A 6,785-nucleotide genomic window follows, 5' to 3' on the forward strand; every position below is an offset into this window, starting at 1 on the left:
GGTTGATAATATTGATGGGCATGTTATTTATTTCTATGATGAAGCTGCTAGAATTGCTAAACCCGATATGAAAGATAAACATAGACCTGTTGTTGGCATGCCTGTTATTTCTGTTAAAATAGGAGATCATTGTTATCATGGCTTATGTGATGTGGGTGCCAGTGTGAGTGCAATTCCTTATACCTTGTATAAAGAAATTGTGAATGACATTGCACCTCCTGAGATAGAAGATATTGATGTTACTATTAAGCTTTCTAATAGAGATACTATTTCACCAATTGGGATTGTTAGAGATGTTGAAGTCTTGTGTGGGACAATGAAATATCCTACTGATTTTCTTGTTCTTGCTTCCCCACAAGATAATTTTTGTCCCATTATATTTGGTAGACCCTTCTTGAATACTGTTAATGCTAAGACAGATTGTAAGAAAGATATTGTTACTGTTGGTTTAGGGGATACGTCTCATGATTTTAATTTCACTAAATTTCGTAGACAACCCCGTGATAAAGAATTTCCTAGTAAGGATGAAATTACTGGTCTTGCTTCTATTGCCGTGCCTCCTGCTGATCCTTTAGAACAATATTTGCTAGACCATGAAAATGATATGTTTACGAATGAAAGAAGGGAAATAGATGAAGTATTCTTTAATCAAGGGCCTATTTTGAAACACAATTTGCCTATTGAAATCCTTTGGGATCCTCCTCCACCTAAGGGTGATCAAGTGTTTGAGCTTAAACAATTACCTGATACTCTGAAATATGCTTATCTTGATGAAAAGAAGATATATCATGTTATTATTAGTGCTAACCTTTCAGAGCATGAAGAAAAGAAATTATTGAAAACTCTGAAGAAGCACCGTGCCGCTATTGGATATACTCTTGATGATCTTAAGGGCATTAGTCCCACTCTATGTCAATAGAAAATTAAATTGGGGAAAGATGCTAAACCGGTTGTTGATCATCAACGATGGTTAAATCCTAAGATGAAGGAAGTGGTAAGAAATGAAATACTAAACCTTCTGGAGGCAAGTATAATTTATCCTATTGCTGATAGTCAATGGGTAAGCCCTTTTCATTGTGTCCCTAAGAAGGGAGGTATTACTGTTGTTCCTAATGATAAGAATGAATTGATTCCTCAAAGAATTGTTACAGGTTATAGAATGGTAATTGATTTTTGCAAATTGAATAAAGCTACTAGAAAAGATCATTACCCTCTACCTTTCATTGATCAAATATTAGAAAGGTTATCCAAGCATACACATTTTTGCTTTCTATATGGTTATTCTGGTTTCTCTCAAATACCTGTGTCAAAAGATGATCAAGAGAAAACCACTTTTACTCGCCCTTTCGGTACTTTTGCTTATAGACATATGCCTTTTGGTTTATGCAATGCACCTGCTACCTTTGAAAGATGTATGACTACTATATTCTCTGATTTCTGTGAAAAGATTGTTGAGGTTTTCATGGATGATTTCTCTGTTTACAGAACTTCTTTTGATGATTGCTTAAGCAACCTTGATCGAGTTTTACAGAGATGTGAAGAAACTAATCTTGTATTGAATTGGGAGAAGTGCCACTTTGTAGTTAATGAAGGTATTGTCTTGGGGCATAAAATTTCTAAAAGAGGTATTGAAGTTGATAAAGCTAAGGTAGATGCCATTGAAAAGATGCCGTGTCCTAAAGATATCAAAGGTATAAGAAGTTTCCTTGGTCATGATGGCTTCTATTGGAGGTCTATTAAAGACTTCTCTAAAATTTCTAGGCCTCTCACTAATCTCTTACAAAAAGATGTTCCTTTTGTCTTTGATGATGATTGTGTAGAAGCATTTGAAATACTTAAGAAAGCCTTGATTTCTGATCCTATCGTTTAGCCAGCTGATTGGAATTTACCCTTTGAAATTATGTGTGATGCCAGTGATTATGTTGTTGGTGATGTTCTAGGACAAAGATTAGATAAGAAATTAAATGTTATTCAGTATGCTAGTAAGACTCTAGACAATGCCCAGAGAAATTATGCTACTATTGAAAAAGAATTTTTAGCAGTTGTATTTGCATGTGATAAGTTCAAACCTCATATTGTTGATTCCAAAGTAACTGTTCACACTGATCATGCTACTATTAAATATCTTATGGAAAAGAAAGATGCCAAACCTAGACTTATTAGATGGGTTCTCTTGCTACAAGAATTTGATTTGCATATTATTGATAGAAAGGGAGATGAGAACCCCGTTGCAGACAACTTGTCTAGGTTAGAAAATGTTCTTGATGACCCACTACCTATTGATGATAGCTTTCCTGATGAACAATTAAATGTCATAAATGCTTCTCGTAATACTCCATGGTATGCTGATTATGCAAATTATATTGTTGCTAAATTTATACCACCTAGTTTCACATACTAGCAAAAGAAAAAGTTTTTCTATGATTTAAGACATTACTTTTGGGATGACCCACACCTTCATAAAGAAGGATTAGATGGTGTTATTAGACGTTGTGTACCTGAGCATGAACAGGGACAGATCCTACGCAAGTGCCACTCCGAGTCTTATGGAGGACACCATGCTGGAGATAGAACTGCACACAAGGTATTGCAATCCGGTTTCTATTGGCCTACTCTATTCAAGATGCTCGTAAGTTTGTCTTGTCTTGTTATGAATGCCAGAGAATTGGTAATATTAGTAGACATCAGGAAATGCCTATGAACTATTCACTTGTTATTAAACCATTTGATGTCTGGGGATTTAATTATATTGGACCTTTTCCTTCCTCTAATGGGTATACACATATTTTAGTTGCTGTTGATTACGTTACTAAGTGGGTAGAAGCTATCCAACTAGTAGTGCTGATCATAACACTTGTATTAAGATGCTTAAAGAAGTTATTTTTCGGTTTGGAGTCCCCAGATATTTAATGACTGATGGTGGCTCACATTTTATTCATGGCGCTTTCCGTAAAATGCTTGCTAAATATGATGTCAACCATACAATTGCATCTCCTTATCATCCTCAGTCTAGTGGTCAAGTAGAATTGAGCAATAGAGAGATTAAATTAATTTTGCAAAAGACTGTTAATAGATCTAGAAACAATTGGTCTAAGAAACTTGATGATGCATCATGGGCTTATAGAACTACTTATAAGAATCCTATGGGTATGTCTCCGTATAAAATGGTTTACAGAGAAGCATGTCATTTACCTCTTGAACTAGAACATAAGGCATATTGGGCTATTAAAGAGCTCAACTATGATTTAAACTTGCCGGTGAGAAGTGGTTATTTGACATTAGCTCACTTGATGAATGGAGAACCGAAGCCTATGAGAATGCCAAGTTGCTTAAAGAATAAGTTAAAAGATGGCATGACAAAAGGATACAAAAGCGTGAGTTTAATGTAGGTGATCATGTTTTGCTATACAATTCTCGTTTAAGATTTTTTGCAGTAAAGCTTCTCTCTAAATGGGAAGGTCCTTACATCATTGAGGAGGTCTATCATTCCGGTGCCATAAAAATCAACAACGCCGAAGGCACAAATCCGGAGGAGGTAAATGGTCAAAGAATCAAACAATATATCTTAGGTACTCCCATAAATGTTGAGACCAATATAATTGATACTGTAACCCCGGAGGAGTACATAAGGGACACTTTCCAGAACGTTTCAGACTTCGAAAAGGAATAGGTATGTGGTACAGTAAGTAAACCGACTCCAAAATGTTTCCAATGTTAATTTTTCTCTATTTTTGGAATATTTAAAAAATTAGGAAAATTAAAAGTAGTCCAAAAGAGACACGAGGTGTCCACAAGGGTGGAGGACGCTCTCTACCCCCTGGGCGCACCCCCGTCCTTGTGGCCACCTCGTGTGCCCTCCGGACTCCGTTTTCTTGCATGATACTTCTTTTGGTCGGTAAAAATTCATTATATAATCTCCCGAAGGTTTTGACCACCGTACCACGACAAAATCCTTTGTTTTCTTTTTGAGTTATTTCTGCAGCAAATTTGGAGCAAGATGTCGTCCCAGGACTCGGAGGGAGAGAGCTACATGGCTTATTATATCACAAACCCAAAACCATATGGGTATGCGGAACATTATGGCTGGACCATGGGGGAGGAAGAAGACTATGATCCAAATGGGAAGGAGGATACAAGCTCCGATGAAGACGACGATCCACTACCTCAACCTGGCGATATGCATGTGGAGTTCAAGAAGTCAAGCCTCCCTAAGGTCCAATCTATCCCACCACATTTTTCGCAGGATAGCAAGGCGGCATTATGCAAAAAGATAATGAAACTCGAGCTCAAGAATGAGGATCTGAGGGAGGACAATTTTAGCCTCAGATGCAAGCTAGAGAAGAAAAATGCAACAACTCCTTCATCACCACCTCTGAAGAAAGAGACATAAATACATGGGTATGGGCACTCCCCTTGGCAACTGCCAAGCTTGGGGGAGGTTCCCCGGTATCGTATCACCATCACACCTATATCTTTATCGTTTTTCTTAGTTTGATCCTTTTGGTTATATCTTGATCTAGTAGAATAAAGTTTTTGGTATGATCTAGCCTTGAGTTTTGCTTTATGTTTCCTCTATGTAATCGAGTCTGTGAGTTATATATAATAAAGAGTAGTTTTAGGTTGAGGGCTTTGCTTTCTTGCTATTATCTTGAATGAAACTAAATAAAAGAAAGAATAAAAATAAATAAAAAGATCATATATTGATGTTATGGAGAGTAATGACTTCACATATAAAGAGTATGATGACAAAAAGTTGTTAAGAGTTGACAAACATAGTTTTGGTCATTGTTGCAATTAATAGAAAGTAATAAGGAAAGAGAGGTTTCACATATAAATATACTATCTTGGACATCTTTTGTAATTGTGAGCACTCATTAAAATATGACATGCTAAAAAGTTGATGTTGGACAAGGAAGACAACATAATGGGTTATGTTTTCCTATATCTAAATAGAAGTTATATTTTCATGGATCATCCAACATGTTGAGCTTGCCTTTCCCTCTCATGCTAGCCAAATTCTTTGCACCAAGTAGATGTAGGTTTTCATAAAGTACTACTGTTGACATTACCCTTGAGGTAAAAGGTTGGGAGGCGAAACTATAAACTCCTATCTTTCTCTGTGTCCGATTCAAACTTTGGACCCATAAATATCATGTGAGTGTTAGCAATCGTAAAAGACTAAATGATAGTTGATTATGTGGACTTCCTGAAAACCTCTTATATTGAATCTTTCCGATGTTATGATAAATTCAATTGCTTCAGTGACTGAGATCATAGTTTGTTAGTTTTCAATGAAGTTTCTGATTCATACTTTATATTGTGAATGAATTGTTACTTTAGCATAAGAAATTATATGGCATTATATGTTACTGTTCTAAAGATGATCATGATGCCCTCATGTCCATATTTTATTTTTATCGACACCTTTATCTCTAAACATGTGGACATATTTTTTGATTTCGGCTTTCACTTGAGGACAAGCGGGGTCTAAGCTTGGGGGAGTTGATACGTCCATTTTGCATCATGCTTTTATATTGATATTTACTGCATTATGGACTGTTATTGCACATTATATCACAATACTTATGCCTTTTCTCTCTTATTTTATAAGGTTTACATGAAGAGGGAGAATGCCGACAGCTGGAATTCTAGACTGGAAAAGGAAGCTTTCGGGATGAAGCGCCACCGTCTCGAGGCGCAACCTGGGCAGAACCAATCTAGGGCTCCGGCAGAGCTGTTCTGCCAGGGAAACATCCCTCTGGGAGGGGGAAATCGAAGCCATCGTCATCACCAATGATCCTCTCATCGAGAGGGGGTCAATCTCCATCAACATGTTCACCACCACCATCTCCTCTCAAACCCTAGTTCATCACTTGTATTTGATCTTGGTCCCAAAACCTTAGATTGGTACCTGTGGGTTGCTAGTAGTGTTGATTACTCCTTGTAGTTGATGCTAGTTGGTTTATCCGGTGGAAGATTATATTTTCAGATCCTTAATGATAATTAATACTCCTCTGATCTTGATTATGAATATGCTTTGGGAGTAGTTACGTTTGTTCCTGAGGACATGGGAGAAGTCTTGTTATAAGTAATCATGTGAATTTGGTATTCGTTTGATATTTTGATGAGATGTATGTGATGTCGCTTGAAGCTACATCGGTATTTCCCCAAAGAGGAAGGGATGATGCAACACAACGGCGGTAGGTATTTCCCTCAGATATGAAACCAAGGTTATCGAACCAGTAGGAGAACCAAGCAACACAATGTAAACAACCCCTACACACAAATAACAAATACTCGCAACCCGACTGTTATAGGGGTTGTCAATCCCTTTCGGGTAACAGTGCCAGAAATTGGCAAATAGATGTCAGAGAGTTGTAAATATTGATAGATCGAACGCCAAATAAAATAAATTGCAGCAAGGTATGTTTGTATTTTGGGTTTAATAGATCTGAAAATAAAATCAAAGGAAAAGTAGATCGCAAAGGCAAATATATGAGAAAGAGACCCCGGGGCCATAGGTTTCACTAGTGGCTTCTCTCGAGAAAAATAGCAAACGATGGGTGAAGAAATTACTGTTGGGCAATTGATAGAACTTCAAATACTCATGACGATATCCAGGCAATGATCATTACATAGGCATCACGTCCAAGATTAGTAGACCGACTCCTGCCTGCATCTACTACTATTACTCCACACATCGACCGCTATCCAGCATGCATCTAGTGTATTAAGTTCATGGAGAAACGGAGTAATGCAATAAGAACAATGACATGATGTAGACA

The sequence above is a fragment of the Triticum aestivum genome, chromosome 3A (assembly GCF_018294505.1).
Source record: "Triticum aestivum cultivar Chinese Spring chromosome 3A, IWGSC CS RefSeq v2.1, whole genome shotgun sequence".
Classification (NCBI taxonomy): Eukaryota; Viridiplantae; Streptophyta; class Magnoliopsida; order Poales; family Poaceae; genus Triticum; species Triticum aestivum.